The sequence below is a fragment of the Dasypus novemcinctus genome, chromosome X, assembly GCF_030445035.2.
Source record: "Dasypus novemcinctus isolate mDasNov1 chromosome X, mDasNov1.1.hap2, whole genome shotgun sequence".
Lineage (NCBI taxonomy): Eukaryota > Metazoa > Chordata > Mammalia > Cingulata > Dasypodidae > Dasypus > Dasypus novemcinctus.
The window spans coordinates 107296795-107317295 of record NC_080704.1 but is presented as its reverse complement, the minus strand read 5'-3'; the positions used below and the strand labels follow the sequence as shown (position 1 = coordinate 107317295).

At 36.2% G+C, this 20501-nt stretch overlaps 1 long non-coding RNA gene across 1 annotated transcript; it reads right to left on the bottom strand.

The window, feature by feature from the left end:
• Positions 1 to 3323: 3323 nt before the first annotated feature.
• LOC139438027 (uncharacterized) lies at positions 3324 to 14137 on the bottom strand. Its single transcript, XR_011647889.1, has 2 exons — positions 7136 to 14137; positions 3324 to 6606 (listed from the first exon to the last, which is right to left on the bottom strand). It is a non-coding gene; the product is annotated as an uncharacterized lncRNA (long non-coding RNA).
• Between the last annotated feature and the right edge of the window lie 6364 nt (positions 14138 to 20501).

Sequence of the window (20501 nt, the reverse complement as noted above, 5' to 3'; positions counted from 1 at the left end):
TTGTTATTATTTTCATTTTTATCTTTGGCTTTGTTTTGGGGGAGGTTTTGGATTGCAGAAGAGTCACAACTGTGGTGCTATGGACATGGTTGGTGGTAATAGTCTGATGATACTATCTCATAATCAGTAACAAATGTTCCAACACAGTGTGGTGGGTTGGTGAATGGTTTTAGTATGGGAATTTTACATATGTGCATTATTGTTTTGTAAGTTCACAACTTCTGTAATAAAAATTTTTTTTAATGTTAAGGAGTTGTAAAAAGAAATGAACAAATCAACAATCACATGGGAGAATTCAACATAGCTTTCTTAAGTATTTAAAGGACAAGAAGAACAAAGAACAGTGAAGATACAGAATAATGAACAATGTGATCAAAAGCTCATTTAATGGATATATACACCTGTTCCCAATAAGAAGATATGCTTTCTTTTTAAGCATACATAGAACATTTATAATCATTGACCATATACTTGTCCATAAAGCAGGTCTCAACAAATTTCTAAGAATCAGATCATAAATATCACCTTATTTGACCAAAATTCAATTAGGATAGAAATAAATTATAAGATAACATTTAAAAAACCCTGTGTGTTTGGAAATTTTTAAATATTCTTCTAAATATTTCATGGATTAATAAGAAACCATAATACAATTTTTAAATGCTGAGAACTGAGTAATAATGAAAATACTAAATATAAAAAATTGTAGGATTCAGTGAAAGCAGTATTTCCAGGGAAATTCATGGCCTTAAATTTTTATATGAAATGTCTGGAATAGGCAAATCTATAGAGATTAAAAGTGGATTAAAAGTGGACCTCACATATATATTTTTAATGTAATATTATTACAAAGTCAATTAAAAAAAAAAAGTGGATTATTGGTTGACCAAGGTTGGGGATGTAGGTGTAGGAGAAATGAGGAGTGACTTCTACTGGTATAGGTTTTATTTTGGAGGTGATAAAAATGTTCAAAATGTGATTGTGGTGATGGGTGCACAACTCTGTGAATACATTAAAACCATGGAATTATATATATTAAATTGGCGAATTGTTTAGCATGTAAATTATATCTCAATGAAGCTGTTATTTGTAAAAATTCTTATGTTAGACTAGAATAAAACACTAAAGCTAAATATTAAAGAGCTAAGCATACAAATTAAGAAATTAGAAGACCAACAGAATAAATGTAAAGACAGTAAAATGGAAACAAGAAAGAACAGAAATAGATAAAATGAAAAACAAAAATATATTAAGTGAGGTGTCAGTTAGGGGGATACAAGGGAGGAAGTTCACCTGGGTATACAGATAAGGAATATAAATATGTTCAAATGTTCATGGGACATCACGGTGGGTGGAGATTCACACAATAACCAAAAGAATATCAAATTCTCATCTGGGGGAGATCTGCCATATTCTCTAATGGAATAACAAGAATGCCCCAAGTACAGGGACAATGACTTGTGAAGGAAGATGGTCCATTGAAGGACCCTTGATATTGGTGACTAGGTTTATGAGCCTTTGCCCTTGAAATTGAAACTTAGCCTAATGGCATAGGGTGCCTAAGACTTACCTACCGGGAACTTCCTTATGGCTCAAATATGGCCTCTCTCTAAGCCAAACTCAGCATATAAAAGCAATAATGTCCCCCCAGCAAGGGACATGATTCCTGGGGATGAGCCTCCTTTGCACTGAGGGATTGCTACCAAATACCAACAAGCAATGCATCTGGGGGAAAAGAAGACCTTTACCAAAAGGGGAAAAGCTAGAGACAAATGAGTTCGTATGGCTAGGAGATTTCTATGTGAGTCAGGAGGTCATTCCAGAGGTAGTGCTTATGCACATCTCAACAGGATCTCATTGACAGCCAAAGTAGATACTACCCCAAATAGCAAAGCACCTCAGGTATATGGAGACATTCAGACACTGGTCAGGGCAGATAGGTCAGGAATTTGGCCCTTTGCCAGAGGACACTAATCTGGTATTTATGTTCCCCAATGTGAAAGAAACTCAGCAGTGTTTTCCCTATGCATGACTCTTCTATTCTTCTTTTGGAACCTAGAGGTAGTACTAGAGTTGGTAGGTGTACCCTCAAGAAACTTAAATGTTTGGGCTCTCCACATACCAACTGAGGTCTGAATCTTAACAGAGTTGCAATACCTACTATCCAGTTCAATGGACTCATTCAGGACTACTAACAAAGAGGACATGATGGACAAATGACATACCAAGGAACCAAGAGAAAACAAGTGAGAGTCCCATCCATCAAATGTATGGGATCGAAGTCCCCCTCAGTTAGTGGTGGAATTGGCATCAACATCCCAGAGCCCTCAGAATTGGGAAAAAAACTATGGACTAAAATAAAGTCACTAGTATTCTACTATAGACTTATTGTGATTCTAGCAATGGAAGAAATAACATTGTTGTGGAGACAGTGACCCATGGATGTTCTGGGGTTAAGGAGAGGGAAAAACAAATGTTATAGGGGGGCATTTTCAGGACTTGGGAATCGTCCTGAATGACATTACAATGACAGATACAGGCCATTATATATACAGCCATAACCTACAGAGTTGAATGAGAGAGTTTAAACTACAATGTAAACTATAATCCATGTTTTGTGGCAATGCTCCAAAATGTGTTTATCAATTGCAATGAATGTACCACACTGATGAAAGATGTTGCTAATGTGGGAAAATGTGAGAGGTATGGGGAGCGGGGCATATGAGAATCCCCTATATATTCTTTGTAACATTTATGTAATCAAAGTATCTTTTAAAAAATAAAAAAGTGAAAAACAATAATGTAATTTAGGAAATTGAATCCTTTTACAAAACACTTTGAAACAGATAAAATATATATATATATATATATATATATATATATATATATATATATAGGAATTGACAAAGCCAAAAGGTGGTCCTTCAAAAGATATAATAAAAAATGCAACCCTTCAGTAAGAAAAATCAGGAAATAAAGAAGGTACAACTCTACAATATTAGCAATGAACAACAATATTTAACAAACAATATTAGCGTGTCATAATGGATAAGGAGAGATTTGAAAAAAATAATATTATGATTAACTTTAAGACAATTAATTTGAAAGCATGAATGAAACATGGATAAATTCCTTGAAAAACAGAACTTATCAAAGTGACTCAAAAAGAAAACAGAAACACCAAAGGTCCTATAACCACTAAGGAAATTGCATCAATAGTGTAAAAATCCCTTTGCCCTAAAAAACAGATCCAGATGGGGCATACGACTCCAATCTTAAAACCCACTCACAGAAAATAGAAACAAGTAATGCTCTACAATGGATTTTATGGGGCTAGTAGAACCTTTATATCAAAACCAGATAAGATAAGTACAAAAAAGGAAAATTACAGACAAGTCTCACTCATAAACATAAATATTAAAATCCTAAACAAAACACCGGCAAGTTGAACCCAACAATGTATAAATACAAACATATCATGAACGAAGTTGAAATGCAAAGTTGTTTTAACATTTTTAAAAATCTGTCAAAGCTTGATTAACATGTTCTAACATTTATATGGAAGTGTGAAGATCCATAAAGAGCTAAGTCAGTTTTTTTACTATTTTTTTATTAAAGAAGTTGTAGGTTTACAGAAAAATCATGCATAAAATATAGAGTTCCCATACACCACCTTATTATTAACTTGCATTAGTGTGGTACATTTGTTACAATTAATTTAAATAACATTTATATAATTGTACTAGTAACTATAGCTAATAGAGAAGATTTTAAGTATCTTGACCCAGAAGTCATTCACATCATTTCTGCTTATAGTCCCTTGCCCAGATCTAGTCTTATGGACCCAATCTAACTGGGAGCCTGGGAAAGTAGGGAAATACAAAAATCTTTTGGTAAATGGGAAGCAAATGTGGTTCAAGCAATTGGGCTCCCATCTACCACATGGGAGGTCCGTGATTTGGTTTCTGGTGCCTCCTAACAAGAAAACAAACTGGTGTGATGGGCAGTCATGGCAAGCTGACACAAGATGACACAACAAGGCACACAAGAAGAAAAGCATAATGAGACACACAACAAAGCAGGTAGCAGAGTTTCCCAGTGCCTCCTAAAAGAGGATGAGCAGGGCAGCAAGCTGGCACAATGGGCAGGCACAGCGCTGATGCAACAAGATGATGCAATAAAAGACATGAGGAAAACAGAATGAGAGACATAACAAGGCAGAGAGCAGAGGTCACTCAGGCAATTAGGTGCTTCTCTCCCACATTTGAGGTCCTGGGTTCTGGTTCCTAGTACATCCTGACAAGAAGACTAGGACACAGCAAATGCTAACAACAAGGGGGTGGGGGGAAATAAATAAATAACATAAATCTTTAAAAAAATCTTTTGATAAGCACTAATTGTCTTTGCCATATCATACTAATGAAATTAATATGGTAAGGGTGTGTGGCAGTTTGATATGGTTATGAATTCCAAAAATAGTTATTGGATTATATTTGTGATCTGGTCTGTACCTAGGCGTGATTGAGTTATGGATTGGGGCTTTGGTTGGGCCACATCATTAAGGCATTGAGTCCCCGCCCTTTAGTGTGTGGAGACTCACAGATAAAAGGCATGGCAAAGGACAGAGTTGAGGGTTCTTAATGTTGGAGTTTTGATGTTGGAGTTTGATGCTGAAGTCTTAAGCTGGCGCCCTGGGTAGTAAGCACACAGAGGAAAGAGAAGCAAGCCCAGGAAGAAAGGAACCTTGAACCCAGAGAGAAGCAAGACCCTGGAGGGAAAGGAGGAACTCAGGAAGCCTGAACCCTCACAGACATCATCGGTCATCTTGCTCCAACACAGAAAGTAGACTTTGGTGAGGGAAGTAACTTATGTTTAATGGCCTAGTATTTGTAAGCTCCTACCTCAAATAAATACCCTTTATAAAAACCAACCAATTTCTGGTATTTTACATCAGCATTCCTATGACTGACTAATATAGGATGCAAGAAAAATAAAAGGGTAAAGGCAAACCCTTAGACAAATTTGCATAAATATAGAAAGAAAGTTGGCACCACAAGACAATGGAGAAAGGATGGACTGTTTGTATATGGCATTGGGAAGACTGACTCAATATTTGAAGAAAAATAAAACTAGATCCTTGCCTAACACCAAATATAAACCTGAATTCCAGAGGATGAAAGATCTAAATATAAAAAGTAAAATTATAAAGTTAATAGAAGTTAATTATGAAGTTAATATAGGAGAATGTAAGAGCTTGATATGGTTATGAATTCCAAAAATAGATATTGGATTATGTTTGTAATCTGGTCTGTACTTGGGCATGATTAAGTTATGATTAGAGCTCATTGGGCCACATCATTAGGGCAGGGGTGGGGACTCACAGGTAAAAGGCATGGCAAAGGACAGAGTTGAGGGTTTTTGATGTTGGAGTTTTGATGTGAAGTTTGATGCTGAAGCCTTAAACTGGAGCCCAGGAAAGTAAGCTCACAGAGGAAAGAGAAGCAAGCCCCAGGAAGAGAGGAAACTTGAGCCCAGGAAGAATCAAGCCCTGGGAAGAGAGGAACCCAAGAAGCCTGAACCCTCACAGATGTCAGCAGCCATCTTGCTCCAAGATGTGAAAATAGACTTTGGTGAGGGAAGTAACTTATGCTTTATGTCCTGGTATCTGTAATCTACTACCTCAAATAAATACCCTTTATAAAAACCAACCAATTTCTGGTGTTTTGCATCAGCATCCCTTTGGCTGACTAATATAGAAAGTAACTTTGTGGCCCTGAAGTAACAACTCTTTTAAACAAAACCTCAGTACTACAAACAACAAAGCAAAAAGATTAGTAAACTTGACTACATTAAAAATAAGGATTTCTATTCAGTAAAGGACACACCATGGGCGAAGATAATAGATGACAAATAGAGAAAAGATATTTGCAATATCTTAAATTACCAAAGGATTAATATTTAGAATGTGCAAAGTACTCCTGAAAATCCAAAAGAAAAATACAAGGAAGCCCCCCCAAAACTGGCAAATTATACTCAGAGAAGGAAAATCAAAAATCTTGGAAATACATGAAGAGATCTTCAAATTTATTTTTAGTCAGGAAATTACTCATTAAAAATACAATTATAAATACATTTACACCTATTTGGATGGCAACGATTATAAACCTGGGATATGACAATGGTTAGTGAGGGTGTTGGACTATAGGAACTATAATGTATCTTATCATACTGTAGACTGGAGCTGCTATTCCAGAAAGCAATCTGACAGTACTTAATCAAATTAATAATACATATGCCCTATGTTCCAACAATTCCACCCCTTTTTTTTTTGAGGTACCACACAGGGGATTGAACCAGGGATCTCACATTGGCTCCCCTGAGTTGGTTTATTCATTTATTTGCTTGTTGTTTGTTTTTATTTTCAGAAGGCACTGGGGACCAATCCCAGGTCCTCCCATGCAGGAAGCAGGCACTCAATCACTTGAATCACATCCACTCCCCATTTTCACTTCTTTTGTATGTATTCAGAGCACTTCTCATGTTGGTCCATACGGGGATATGTTTGTCACAGTGTTTGAGAAGTTGGAGGCAATCTAGATTCCATTTCTAGGAAAATAGAAGTAAATTAAGATGGATGAACACCATAGAATATTATGCAACAGTTAGAGGCTACAGACTAGATGTACACACACTAACATAGATCCATCTTTTAAAAAATAGTGCTGAGTAGGGAAACAAAACCCAGAATGAGATCCACAGCAACATACCAGGATTAAATTTAGCTTCTATGCACACAAAGTAACAAGTTTTTAAAAAATCTCAAACAAGTTAAAATATACATATCAAATATATTAGAAAGGTTGTCTCTGGGGAGTAGGGTGAAAATGAACACTAGATATTAAAAGAATGAAGGAAAGTAGTAAATAAATGAATGAAAAAAGAGGAAAGAGTTTTGATTAGACCAATACAGAAAATACACTGTGAAGTGAGGAATATTGTTAGCACAACACTCCTCTCCTGAAGTCCAAGAAAAGGAAGGAAAGAAATCAATTAATAGCACAAAAAGTTAAACGTTTGTAACAAAAGACTCAAAAAGTGTATGATTTTGAAACAAAAAAGTTTTCTTCTCACTCACAAGAGTCTGAAGATAATGTTCCAGGTCTGCAGGGATACTCTGCTGCCCATGGTCATTCAGGGTCTCAGGTTCTTCCACCTTGTAGTTCCACCCTCCTCTGGGTAGTACTCAGAGTCCTCTCCATTCAGGTAATGGATAGGAAAAGAGAGGGCACAGAGCAAGCATGGAGACGTTTTATGAGGGAATATCTGGAAGCGATACAGATCACTTTTGCCACATTTCATTGCCAGAACTCAGTCACAAGGCCACACTGCATTGTAAGGGATGTATACCACTGTAGTCCAGCCCAGGAGTATCAAAAAACATATAGATATTGGGAAGCACTAGCAGCCTCTGACACAATATCCAAGAACTTTACGGAAGAAATTGTACAATGATATTGAAAGATATTAATCATTCAAGATGCTGGTCTCAGTGCCTGCCTTTCCTGACTCTGGACAATGGTTTCCAAATGTTCTCAATCTCACTGGCACATTTTTTCAGCGTTGGCCTGAACCCCAGGCTCCTCCCTTTACTTCTAATGCCCACTGTCAGTAAGGTCCTCCATTTCCCCTGCAACCATGTCCATCCACCAAAATGTGAAGGGGAGGAAGGGATTGAGGAATAGAGATTGGGCAGAACATCAGGAATGAAGGCAGGGATTGAATATGAGATTTGTACTTACTTCCTCATATTTTCTGGTACTATTGCAGCCTTAAAAAGTAAGCATCAACATGCAATCTGTTTTACCATCAGAAAAAAAGCAAGTTATTTTCACTGAAAAATTAAGAAGGAATCAATTCGGAAATAAAATCTATCATGAAAAAGATATACAGCATAAGAAGGAAGCCTCACTTCACGCAAATGCCTTAGTCCAATTAATTTTTTTAATTTGTAATTTTTCCACACAAGAACGATTTCTAAATATGCTAAGGTATTTGGTGTTTTTAGACCAAATCCTTCTAAACAATGAGATTTAGCTCTTGGTAAAGGAAAAGGCTGTGAGACTGAGGCAACTGAGGATCTGAGGAATGCAGAGATGATGGATCCTCCCTGTCCTGTCGAGTCATGGGGAAGGTGCTGCCCCTGCCCCTTTCCATATTTCAGAGCCCCTCATTCCCTGCATTCAGGGACCTGATTCTGTTGCTCACTCCAAAAATATACAGACAAGTGACCAAGTTTAAGACCTGAGTAAATGCCTTTGGCTCCTTCCTGCAGTCCCTCCCTCCCCTAAATTCCCACATAGACAACTCAGTGCCCAATATAGATGCGAACACTGTTCCAAATACTGGCGAGCACAGGATCCCTTCTAGGTGCCTTCAGTTATGGGTTTCTAAGGAACCTTGAGAAGTGATTGCCTGAAGGAAAGTCCCCAGACCTTACTCTTTTCTCTTATTAATGGTACCTAGGTGGAAGCCTCTCTGGACCCTGTCTGCCGCCTCCCACATGGCTTAGAGTGTGTAGTCTGCTATGTCTCTTGTCCTCAAACTCCACATCTTCAGGGTTCCTCCTAACTTTCCTGAAGGGTTGCTTTTTGCTAGTCCACCTCCTACCAGTTTGCCTCTCAGCAAGACTTTGGCCAGGATCCAAGAAATCTTACCTGTTCACTATATTGATTAACCTAAACCAGTTGTTCTCAACTGACCAAATCTATGAATCCCTGGAAATTGTACGCAAGTCTGTGTGTCAGGGGTGAGGGGAGGGTATATTTGGATTTTCAAGAGACAGAGATCATAGCTATCAAGATGTTCTTAGTGGGAAGTGTGACCCTCAAAATGTTAAGAACTACTAATCCAGAAGATTTATGTTTACAATTTGCTCCGAATAGGATGATTTTAATTTTTATAATGAAATTAATAGTCATTGCAAAAATATCTGCACAATCTATTAATGCATCCATTTATTCATTTATAATAAGTCTTTATTGAATGCCAATACAAGGCACTGAGAATACAATGATGAAAAAAAACAGACTAGATCTTTGAATTCATGAAGCCAGACTAGTGGGAGATATATAATACATATTAATCAAATAATCACACAAATATTTGTACAGTTACATTCCATATAAGTACATAGTAGGAATGGAAGATAGGACTACAAGAATACCAAGACACACTCTGAAGGGGTAGAGAAGAGACAAAGAACACTTTTCAAAGGAAGTGGAATTTGGGCTGAAATAAGGAAAATTATAGTTAACAAGGTAAAGAGAACAATAAAAATGTCTTGTAATCTCACATCCTACAGAATGCCATAATGAATGCAGTGTTGTGTATCCTTCCACGTTTTACTATGTGTAATCAAATACATGTGCATGTGTATGCATATATATATATGTATTTATGTGTAGTAGGAATAAATCTCAATCCACACACTCAAGTGTTTAAGACATGTACAAGTATTCTATAGCAATACTTATAATTTCCATTTTTCTTCCCATTCTACAGGGGTGGCTGTAACAGAATCAGTTCAATGTCCATTGTTTTCTTCGCAGTTGTGTCTAAGTTCAAAGATGCTTAAAAAGTGTTTCAGAGTTGTTAGAAAGAAAGGGTCCATGTGATCCTAATGTCATTTTTCTACACAATTCACCACTCTCAATTCTTCTTCATGCCCCCTTCAGATATGATGGTTATCTATTTTGCGTCTGTGTCATCCTTGAAGTTCAAGGCTTTCTCTTCTGCTTCCCTGGCATTGCCATGTTGGGATTCAGAAAGCTTGATAAGACCCTATATTATGTCTGGAAACAATATAAAGCAGCCATTGTCCTGATGTCTCTAAAGAGACATGACAAAGTCCACCTATAAAACCTAATCCAACAAACCTATCTGAAGAACTCCCAGTCAATAGCAGATTTAATTGACTTGAAAATTTCCCCCTTTCCACTTCAAACTCAAAGAAATGACAGAATATGCACCCTCTCCAAAAACAGTAATAAGGTCAAGCTCATGCTCATGAAATGGAAATACCTAACAAAAAACAAAGAGGAAACTAATAGTAATAAGCAGGACTAAAGATAAAAATGGATAATGGCTTTAAGGGCTGGGGACCAGAATTTTAATGACACATAGGGACAGAAGAAAATGCCTCTAGGCCATGGAAGATGAGAAGCTAGCACTGAGCACCTGTCTAAATCCAGGCCTTACAGAAGTGTAACCAGTACAGGAAATGATGACTAGAATGATATTTTCATGTATTTAGGTTTGGGGAAATGTCAAAATCAGAAAGTCCTCCCATAAACCTTTCCTGAAGCAAGGAATGGGGGAAAGGAAAAGATGAAAATATTGTGGGAGGGAAAAACAAGAATATAAGTTTATACATAAAACATGGTATTCTGTCACATATGCACTCATGTAGATGTGTATATATTTATAATCTGCAATGCAATATTAAATCTCTATTCTAACAGTAAGTAGGAAACCATCTTCAAGGAAAAGAGGAAACAGCACTTCTTTCCAGGATTTCGGTCATAGGGTAAATGGAAATGCTTAAAAGCTTTCTGTGCCTGTCACCCATTCCTTAGTAAATCAATGTGTATCTTCTTCTAAATATTCAAAGGTTTTCCTTGGGTACATAATCAGGAGGATCCCAATGGAAAATGGTATCAGCTGTTGGTCATACATACCTCAGTCTCTACTCAGCTTATTTGTTTGTACCCTACTTTCTCCTAGACACAAAATCCTAAGCATAGCTCTTTTAAGCTACAACTAAGGTGACCAACATACAAGAGTGATAGCTGAAGCTCTGTACCAGTTATGTGAAACTTTAGAAACCTGGAAGAGACTGGGAGAGACAGAGTTAGAGAACAGATGTTTGATGGGTAGCAGTCTAGAGATACTTTCTGAAAACCTTTACTCTACCACTAGGAAATCTAAATAGGTTAGTTAATCTACCTAACTTATTTAGGTAGGCATCTCTAAGTATGTCTAAAAATAGTATATGAAGCAAAGAGCTGATATAGTGAAGAATAAATACAGAGCTATGAAGCTGTTTTCAATCAAATATCCAGTCCTGCTTCCAAGGGATATCTCCCAGAAGATGTTTCTTGGAGTTTTCCATTCTGCAAAATTCTCCATTCCTTTGAATTACTTTCACAGGTGACTAATCATATCCATAGTCTGTGCATTTCAAAATTTATATATTATCTCCCACTAAAATAGAGCTTTTGGAAGAATTAGATATATTTATGAATTTAAAGGAATTAAACTAAAGCAAGGAAAATAATTTGAGATTTAAAAACAATTTTCTCATTTAAAAACTCAGATTAAGTGAAAGGGGTAATCATCACTGTTGAGATTGAATAAGCAAAGAGGAGGATTAGGTGAATTTTTTTTAATGAATATGATATAGGAAAAGATAAAAAACAAAAACCTGGAGGACAGACTCAAAATATTCAACACATTAATGATTTTTAGAAAGAGAAAAATAAGCAGAGAAGAGGTAATAAGCAAAGAAACAATGAAGTAATTTCTCTTACTCTAAATAAAGCTTTGTAGCTAGTGAGTTAAAGGGTATGACTACCCCCCCTCCTCCAATTTCCAGACAGGTTTAATGAAAAAGTTCAAATGACTAGAATGTTTAAGTGTTAAGGACTATTGCAAGCTTCCATACAAAAGAATAAATTATATAAAAAGAGGAAAAATCAGACAAAAGAATTATTTTCACTTGCCATACTGGAGGCTTAGAGAGAGTAGAATAACATCTACACAGTACTAAGAGAAAAAAGTAGTAACCCCAAATCCTGTATGCATCCAACATTCTGTTCACAAGTCTAGGTAAAGTAAGATTCAGAGATAATACAATCCATGTTAATAATTACAGGTAGCCTTTATTGAGGACTTACTGCTTGCCCATACATCTCTAAGCGCTTTACATACCTTATTTAATCCTCTCTACAAGCTTATGAGGTTGATACTATTCTTATGCTTATTTTACACATAAAGAAAATGACGTACACAGAGGTTAATTACCAACACAAAAACACAACTTTTAAATAAATAAAACTTTTAACTCTGTCACTGTTTTTTCTGAGATCATAAATTTAAACACTATGTACTAAGTGCTTTGTGTATACTTTTCTAAAGGTTTCCTATTGTTGTGGTCAAAAAGCGGTGCAAAAATAGGGTGCCTCAGTGGGAAGTTTAATTATCTTGTTTAGATTCAACAGTAGAGAAATATTGCATGACTTTGAGTGTTAGTACCCATGGAATGAAATGTAGACAAAAGCATAGGATATTGTTTCATTTTCCTAGGTTGCTGAAAGGAGAGAGCATGAAATGGGTTGGCTTAAACAATGGGAATTTATTAGCTTACAGTTTGAATCTGAGAAAATGTCCAAATCAAGGTATCATCAAAGTGATGTTTTCTTCCTGAAGACCAGCTACCAGAGATCCTAGACTCCTCTTCCACATGACAAGGCACATGGCATCATCTGCTGGCCTCTCCCTTTTCTTCCGGGTTCCATTCATTTCAGCATCTTCCAAGGCTTTCTCTTTCTTTGTCTGAATTTCATTCTCTTATAAAGGACTACAGTAATAGGATTAAGACCCATCTTGAATGAGGTAGGTCACACCTTAACTAAAGTAACTTCATCAAAAGGTCCTACTTACAATGGATTAAATTTAAGAACATGTTTTTCTGGGGTGCACACAGCTTCAAACCACTACAGACATTTTCCAAGTTAACAGCATGATAAAACTTTAAGAACAAAAATTTGGATAAGCAAAAAAACGAAAAGACAAGACAAGGAAGGAGGTTTCAACCAAATTAACTAATAGTAAAAAAAAGTAGTAAAAATAGAGTAAGATGGAAAGAATAAAATCGAGTTATAACTTTTGCACAAAACATGAAAGGGCACAGATCATGATATTGGTATAAAAAATAAATACCAAGTACATGTTTTATACAAGAAATATGCCTTAAGTAGTGTGACAAAGAAAGGTTGAAAACAAATTGATGGGCAAAGAGTTATCAGGCAAAAGCAAGAAAAAATGAAAACAGGATTGGAAATATTAATGTAATAATATTAATATAAGAAAAAGTGGAATTTAAGCTAAGGTTAAACAGGACAAAGAGGGCTCTAAAAGCACAGTGTAAATAATTATATGTATCAATGATAAAATGTACAAATTAAGAAGAGGCTATAACAATTAGTCTTGTATGCACAAAGCAACATTGCAAAGAAATAGATGAAGCGAAAACCATTAAAATTACAAGGAGAAATTTAATACTCCACTACGATATTTGACCAATCCAGTCAAGAAAAACTAACCAAAGGTATAGAGGATCTGAATAATCATTCTACTAATTTAACTTACACAGAAATTTGCAACATGTAAGGAGAGAATTTACCCCTTTTTTCTTATGCCTATGGAACTTTTCAAAAATGATCATGTCTTTGCCAAAATAAAAAAAAAGTAAATTCTATAAAGAGAGAGAATTTATGGGAATATCCTATCTTAAAACAATAAAACTAGAAATAAGTAATGAACTGCCTGATAATATATTGATGTTTTCCAAATAATCCTTATATCAAAGAGGAAATTAAATGTAAAATCACAAGCTAAAGAGAAGGCAAGGAAAAAGAGAATACATCATTTCAAAACTTGTGGGGCATGGCTAAAGCTGTACTCAGAGAAAAATATATAAATGCAGGGAGTAAGTACTCTTCTTAAAGAATTAGAAAAGCACAGCAGAGCAATGCCAAAGACAGTAGAAAAAGAAATTAGCAAAAATAATGACCTAGCAAAACAATTGTAGAAAGGAAAAATAAACTGATTCCATTGAAAAGACCAATAAAATAGTCTCTTCATGAGTATAAGTAAAAACTGAGGATGAGCAAAAATAAACAAATTTTGATGAAGAAAAGATATAACCATGGAAATAGAAGTAATTAAAAGTATTATACCTTTTTATATACAAATCAGCATCAAATTCGAAAACCTAAAAGCAATGATTTCCTTACCAAACACAGGTTACAAACATTAACCCACAAAATACATAATTTGGGTAGACCAATGACTACAGATAAGACTGTAAATCTACCATTGAAAATGGAACAAGGTTCAAATGTTTTTGCAGTTCAGAGCCAGCTAAACTTTAAAGAAGAGATAATACTAATGTTATTTAAATTCTCCCAGACTAGAGAGGAAAAAAGAATTTTTAATGTATTTTACAAAGCAAACAAACCTAAGACCAAAATCTGTCAAAGAAACATAAAAAGATAACTGTAAATGAATTTCAATAATATATATAAAATTCAAAATAAAATATTTATATTTTTAAAAAGATATTAATGAATCAATCCCAGAAGTACAACAAGAAAAAAAGAAACTATATCTTGACTTAACAAGAATTGATTCACAAAGGTAAAAATGGTCAATTACCAGGAATTCTACCAAAAATAATTGATTACATCAAAAATTAAAGGAGAAAAAGTATATGATTCTGTCAACAGATTTGGAAAAGAAATCAGCAGCTATTCCTAGTGAATACCAATGGGAACAGAAGGAAATAACTTCTATTTCAATACAAATATTGAAAGGACTTTTTACCCCAAATCAACAACAATCCTCATTCTAACCATGAACTACCAACACCATTTCTACTAAAACCAGAAACAAGTCAGAGACACCCAAAATCTCCATTTTTATTCATTAGCATTTTTGCCAAAGCTGTTGCAATAAGATAGGAAAATAAATTGAATGAAATTGCAAAAAGATAGAAAAGTAATTTCTATGTATAACTGAGATTATATTTGTCTAGAACACAAGGGGCTATTTATTTAAAAATGAAATCAATAAGCAAATTAGGAGTGGTGGTGGACATAAAACAAATATGAAAAAAATCAATAGCCTTCCTCTATTTGAGCAAGCTTTTAGGGAGTATCCTACAATACAGCTTATGCCCTAACATTATTCTCTAATTTCTTTTATTTAAAAGGACATATGTTAGTGGTAAAAGGGGTATCCTCTATCTATCAAACTAGTCCACATAATGGTTTCATCAATCACTATTTCAAGAATTATCTGTCTTAATATTCTTCTGATACATTTTTCATTTGTTTCCTTATGTTGTTTTCTTTTTATATATCCAAGTGTTTTGTAAATTTAAAGCTATATGTCACTAACTTTTTAGACAAGACTATTACTTTGTCCACCAAGATGTCTTAATTCATAATGCTACTGATCTCTAGATATGACAGTTCTTCATAATTCAAAGAGACCAAGACCAACTTCTTATCTTTGGTTCCAAGGTACACATGAATATAAACATATATCTTATTTGGAGGACTGGATGAATTAGCCGGCAGATTTGCAAACTCTCAAATACATTGTCTCAGTTGCTAAAGGCTGTCAAAGCAAAACACTAGAAATAGGTTGGGTTTTATAAGAGGAATTTATTAGGCTAATTGCTTACAGTTCGGAAGCAATGAAAAGTGTCCAAATGAAGCATCATCAAAAGATGCTGTCTCCGTGATAACATGGATGAACCTTGAGAATCTTATGTTAAGTGAAGCAACCCAGGCATTGAAGGACAAATACTATATGACCTCAATGATATGAAATAAGTTAACTGCCTCAGAGAGCTAGAGTCTGGAAAAGTGGCTTACTGGAAATCGGGGGGTGGAGGAAGGATGTGAGTTAATGTCTGTAGGGGTGGAATCTGTGATGAGCTGGGGGTAAGTATGAGCACAAAGAAGGGACAAAATGGGGGCAAGGGGTTACCTTTGGGTGGGGTTTTCTGGGTTTGAGGGGGGCTGGGGATGGGAAGAGGGGTAATATGGTCCAAGAAATAGGTGGGAGGGAGGGGCAATATACAAACATGGGAGAGTGCCAGAAGTTCGTTGAGAACTAAATGTTGAGTAAAACGTATCAAAGTATAAATAGGAGGGTCACCTGGTTAGGACGCTCAGGGGGTATGGTCTGATGCGGGACGGACTCCGGAGGGAATAGCTGAAGGCTCATTTTGCCAAGGTGGGTTCTACCATTGGGTGGGGTGGACCCATATCCTGGGGAAGACTAATGCCGTCGAATAGAGAGAACTGTATCTCTCGTGAGAAAGGACGGCTCCCAGGGCATTAGATTGGCAGGCGTTGTGGGCCCTAAGGGGAGGGGAAAATGGATGTGCAATGGATAGAACAAAGGTAAATAAGGGGGCAAAAGAGGAGTTATGTGAGAGTACACGAGGATGAATATAAAACAGCTAATATTACACCAAAAACATATAGGGGACGACAGACTAATAATGAAAACCATAAGACAAAACATAGGATAACTAAAAAATTTAGAAAACTGTACAACCTAAAGTATGGACCACATAGTAAGCACAAATGTTACCTTGTTTGAAAACTATAGTTTCGGAATCTGTACATCAGTTTCAGGAAATATGATATGAATAAGTTAAAAGATTATTGCTGTGGAAGGGAAAAGGTTTTATGGCGGATCTGGGGAAATACTGTATATTGTATATATGAATTTTGGTGATCTAAGACTCTTCTGAAGCTGAAAAAAAAAAAAAGATGCTGTCTCAATAAGTTGCAGCTGTTGGCAGTCAGACACGTGGCAGCATCATCTAAAGATACTCTCTGAGATAAGCTGCGGGCAATCAGGTACATGCAAGGGCATAATGGCGGTCTGCCTGTCTCTCCTGGCTCCCCTGCAGCTTTTTTTCCTGTCTTTGTGAGGATTTTATTCCTCTGTTTACAATGGACTCCAGTAACAGGGCTAAGATGCATCCCGGGTCACACCTCACTTTACTAATCCAATCAAATCCAATCCAATTACTAGTCCCACACCCACAGGAATGGACTAACTCCAAGGACATGATCTCTTCTGGGATCCACAAAAAGCCCGAACTCTCACATTCACTGATTGGCTTATTCATTTTATGTGTCAGAGCATTAAGATGGCTGTGTGAAGTATTGTCACACTCACTAAAGCCACCTTTTAGACTACCTTTTACAAACTGAGGAGTTTCCACAGCTCAATGTGCATTGTATCTTATTCTCTTGGTGTGTTTTAAATGTATTTATAGTAGAACCATAACAATTAATTACTAGTATCAAACCCAAGACTATTAGGTTCTATGATACAGGACCTCATCAAAAGTGCTCAGTGCATCATAACTCAAGGATAGTAAATAGAGCAATAATGTTTCCATCTACAGAGAATAATGTTTTGTAAATAACCTATGGCTATTACTGTATGAAAAGTTCTGCCAAAAAGTATAGGAAAAGGTGGCATATTTATACCACACACAAAAGTATATACTAGTAAGATTAAAAAGGAAAACACACACATACAATTATTTTTTTTAATTTGAAGAAAATCCTTTAAAACCTTGGTGTTGGGAAAAGTCTAAGCATGACTAAAACCTAGACAACTAAAAGGGAAAGACTGGGGGATATGACTACCTAATAATGTAGATCATCTACAGAGAAAGACACCATGAAAAAGTTAAATTTTGTCCTCGGTGGTACTGCAGGAACAGATGGTGGACATTATATTCCTGCCATGGCCCACTGGGTGGCCTGGGGAAGAGTGTAAACTACAATGTAAACCATTATCCATGTGGTGCAGCAGTGCTCCAAAATGCATTCACCAAATGCAATGAATGTCCCACGAGGATGAAAGAGGTTGTTGATGTGGGAGGAGTGGGATGAGGGGGGTGGGGGGTATGTGGGGACCTCTTATATTTTTTTAATGTAACATTTTTTAAAAATAAAGAGAAAAAAAGAAAAAAGTTAAATGAAAATATGCAGTGAAAGATATGCCTGATATAGCGCTAAGTGAAAAAAAAGTTACAAACAGTAGAACAGTATGTGGATTATGGTCTTACTTTCGGTTAAAATGTGAGTATGCATATGTATATTTTGTATAAACATAGAAAACATCAAACTGTTAACAGTAAGTAACTCTGTGAAGATGGGCAAAAAGATGGCACTTTTATGTTACTTTATATATTTATCTATTTTAATTTCTAACAAGCATGTGTTACCATCGTGGTTTAAGAAACCATAATAAAGAAAATTAAAATAAAGTTAATTGCTAAAAATAATCACTCAGAGGGCTGACAACCTCCAAATATGTCTTAGAGTGGCAGTCAAATGTTAAGTTAGAAGCAAAATCCTGTCCTCCAAAGCACAGGCTATAATATGACCTTTTTCTTCCAGAAGCGAATTTTCTCCTTCTAAGCCAAAACAAATATATCTGGGATTTCTCTTATCCATAGTTATAGAAATAGCTGAAAAATAACTTGAATATGGCCATACTAATACAATAGTAAGTTCCCCAATTATAGCCATATCCACAAAAACAAATGTGATTATATATGTTTTGCATAAACTGACATTCACAAGGTATGATCATTCATAACATAAAGGTTTATTTTATATCAAAAGAAAATCACCCAGAATTTATTCAATTTCCAGATGTGACAAGGTGCAACTTAACATTTTGAATTATTGGCTATAGATTGTATAGACAAGCTTAACAAGAAGTAATGATTGTGATGATAAGTAATAACTGCTAATAAAGAATCATTCTCCAAGTCACTTAGGTGAATTTAATATTTACAAAATATTTTATATTTTGGTTTCTTTATTTGATTTCCTCTAGATTTCATCTTTTCTAGTATCAAAAAGAGAATCTATAATTATGGAAGAAAGTAAAAATTGCTTTTCTGTATTCAATGACCTCTGGTGCATGGGATAGTGTCATGGAAATGTCAAGACATGCAAAGGGTGCATGGGAGGGGGTCATAGGATTTCACCACTTCGAAGCACAAGGAGACTAGTAGGGTCAGCATCAGCCCCTAAAGACTAGCACAAAATATCTACCAGGAGGAGGAATTAAAGACAAATGTGGGGAAGCGGACTTGGCTCAGTGGTTAGGGCGTCCAGTCTACCAGATGGGAGGTCTACAGTTCAAACCCCGGGCCTCCTTGACCCGTGTGGAGCTGGCCCATGCGCAGCGCTGATGTGCACAAGGAGTACGGGGCCACACAGGGGTGTCCCTCGTGTAGGGGAGCTCCACACGCAAGGAGTGCGCCCCGTAAGGAGAGCCGCCCAGTGCGAAAAAAGTGCAGCCTGCCCAGGAATGGCGCTGCCCACATGGAGAGCTGACACAACAAGATGACGCAGCAAAAAGAAACACAGATTCCCATGCCGCTGACAACAGAAGTGGACAAAGAAGATGAAGCAGCAAATACACACAGAGAACAGACAACCAGGGTGCGGGGAAGGGGAGAGAAATAAATAAATAAATAAATCTTAAAAAAAAAATAAAGACAAATGTGCAAGGTAAGAAGAGGGTAAGAGAGACCTGGCAGTTCATATGGGTGCTGGTCAGGCCTGTGTTTCTGCCTCACCTCAAGGTTCTTTATTACTGGGAAATTAACTTCATTTTCACCCTAGGTATAAATGTCACTGAGTAACTTTAAGTTAAACATGCCTTGAACTGAAAATTTTTTAGATGTTCAAGCTGCATATCTGGGTCTGGGGCCAAGTTTGCACTCATTGACTCTATTTTCTCAATTATCTCCAACAATAGTTTTGTCAGGAAAAAAATTGGAAAAAATTTAAATCAAGTTCTGAAAATTTATCTACATTATGATCCAATTTTATGTAAAGAATATATAGGTATATGGATAGTAAAAATGTCTGGGAAGAATAGACAGTTTCAAACATGGGCTTTTCTTCACAGCTGACACAATTCCTTACACAATTTTATTTGCAGCCCTCCATTCCCTCACTCTATATTTCTCTGGGGAGTCACATCCACTCCCATGTCTTCAATTATCACCCATCTTCTAATGGCTCCCAAATCCTTATTTGCAGCCCAGTCCTGTCCTCTGAGCTCCAGATCAATACGTTCAAATGGCAATAGTGCGTCCCTATCTGTATGTCCCACAGGTAACTCAAACTCAATTTATTTTAAAGTGGATTCACCCTCTTCCCCTTCTAAACCTGTTTCTCCTACGTAACAACAGGAAGAAAAAGATTAGTTCCATTTTCCCTTACTCCACTCTTATAACTAGTGTCAAATGAGTCACGACATGTGCATGATTGAATAGGGTAATCATGCCCAACAACTTTAAGCCAACCAGTACCTGATCCCTTTGTCTAATACAGATTACATTAGAGTGAGTATATGGAGACCTAAGGATAAAACCAGTCCAGAAATGAACAGAGGATTTTACTCTTCCCTGGCCTCATATAAAAGAAATAATATCAAGTGGCCCTCCAAACCAATTAGGAATATGTCGTGAAGGCTAGTGAGATCATGTCTGAGGAAATACTTTATGTCCTTAGAAAATAAAGAAAATTCTATTCTTTTAAGAAATTATTTTAACAGTTGCCCTGCAGGAATGACAGGCCTCTACAAAGAAG